The sequence below is a fragment of the Balaenoptera ricei genome, chromosome 10 (assembly GCF_028023285.1).
Source record: "Balaenoptera ricei isolate mBalRic1 chromosome 10, mBalRic1.hap2, whole genome shotgun sequence".
Lineage (NCBI taxonomy): Eukaryota > Metazoa > Chordata > Mammalia > Artiodactyla > Balaenopteridae > Balaenoptera > Balaenoptera ricei.
This window is the reverse complement of record NC_082648.1, coordinates 44,789,418-44,791,662: the sequence shown is the minus strand read 5'-3', so window position 1 is coordinate 44,791,662 and position 2,245 is coordinate 44,789,418.

The following is a 2,245-nucleotide window of genomic DNA, read 5'->3' as shown; positions in this document are numbered from 1 at the left end:
TCCTAACCACTGGACCGTCAGGGAATTCTCGCTAAGAGGAACTTCTGAGGTTCCAAGGAATTGGGGGAGGGTCGTAAGATGGGTAGCTGAACTTCCAGCGCAGACTTGATTCCTGCTCTCAATGTGGGGACGGGAAGTGGGCTGCAGGGGGGAAGCTGATGAGGAAGGTTGAGAGTGAGAAAATATAGAAGGTGGCTTGGAGGGGGTGAAATTATAATGGGTGGCACGTGGCACAAAGGGCCAGGCAGGCATCCTGACTACCAGCTCAGAGCAGAGGGAACTTTAGAAAGGAAGGGGAAAGGGAGGAGAAAACCAGGATCGTGTTAGTGAAGGTGAAACAAGTTGAGGAACACCCTCTGACCCTTCATGCAGGTTTTCTTACCTTAACTACGCAGGGGGCAGCCCATCCTGGCACGGAAGGCTGAACCCCCTCTTCCCTGGTCTGGGGTGATCCCATGCCTGTGACGGAGTGTGCTCAGATCCTGGGGGTGGGGGACTATAGGAGGAGAGCATTGAGGGAGTAGGCTGGTCTGGCTGGAAGAGGTCAGGGGAACTTCAGGGGAGGGTTTGGGCTCTGGGAACCAGGAAGAGTGGGGGAAGGGGAAGAGCTGTCTCCAGAGGCAGATCTCCTAGCTGAGGACAGAGGATATATTGTCCAACTGGGAGGTTGCTGCAGCTGCGCGGGGAGCTGCACAGCTCGCCTCTTCCAAACTCTTTCTTTTTGCTGAGGCTGGGGGGTGAGGGAAGGCAAGTCTTCCCTCCACACTTGTGGCCCTGGGGGCTACAATGGTTGCTGAGAAACAGGGTTTTATTTGAGAAATAATGCTTCCCAGGAGCAGATGTGTAGCTCTCCCACTTCCTGAGAAACCAGATGCTGTGAGCTCGCTTAGCGCTCGAGGTGACGCCCTCAGCACTAACTGGGACCCTGCCTTGGGATCCAGAGCCTAGTGTTTGACTCTGTTTAGAAGAAACTAGGCCATGTGGATTGGAATACACGAGGGACCCGACCAGACTGAAGTTGATGCCAAACCTGCAGCCTCTGGTCGCTCAAGATTTACGTAGGTTGACAGGGCTGACCCATCCTGGGACCTGTTTCCACGGTTGGGCTTCTGAAAGAGTCCACACATTCTTATGACTGAGGCTGGGGGCCATACCGGTGCCTACCTTTCCCTTGAACTTAAGAGTACCCTGTTGGGCCATAGTACAGGGAGTTTTCCTCCCTGCCTTTTCTGTGCACAACCAACATGAACCTCTTTCCGGTCAGCCTTTCCCAGCTTCATCCTTCTTTCCATCATCATTTACCCAGACGTCAGTATTACACAGTGAGGGGAGTGGCTTGAGATGAAGGCTTTGGAGGATGTGACTGAGGCTGCTGCCTGCGGTGGAGCTGCAGTATGCAAGCGCTGCCTTGTAGGCTGTAGGTACAGGCAGCCTGGGCCGGAGCTTTTCCTCCCTACCCACAGGGATCACAGCACACCAAGCCACTTATCGCTCAACTTCAGAAGTCAACGCGCCAGCAATAAACTACAAGAGCAGCTGCTGCTGCAGTCGGCCCAGGAAAGCCACCTGTGTCACTGTGCTTCCATCTCCTTACACCTCCCGCCCCACACTTCCTCTTGGCTCCAAGTCCCCAAAATTGTCGACTGAGGTTTCCGTGGCTTTCTGTGCTCCACCCCCTTGTGACCTTAAGGATTCTCTGCCACTGTTCTAACCTCTTTCCTGCCTTGTAACAATGAACAGTCTGTCCCTAGCTGTTTGGAAAATCCCCACTGTCTGTGCATTAAAAGTGGCCTCAGCTGTAACCCAGACCGTTGTGCCACCCTGTCAACTGTAACTCCACTCTGCCTGTGTGGTGTAGCCTAGGACAGCAGACACATCAGCTCTCCAGACTGAAGGGTGGAGGTTTGTGGAGACACCACCTCAAGGACTTGAGGATTTATCCCTAGAGTTCCCGCTTAATCTTATAACTAAAATAAACAGTACAGGAAATGGAACACAGATACTCTCCAGTATTAAAGGTAAACACCAGGTAAAAATGGAGGGGAGCTGATGCAAATTCCCAGTTCTGGGGCCTCAATCAACAGATTCCTCTTGTAGTCCCACCCTCCACCTGCATGAAATGGTATCCAGTACTGAGAAGGAACTTCAGAAAGGGGTGTGTGTGTGTGTAGAGCAGACTATCAACAGGGAGTCGAATAAAAAACGCAGAATGTGGCACGCACGCCAACACACTTAAGCATTAAAG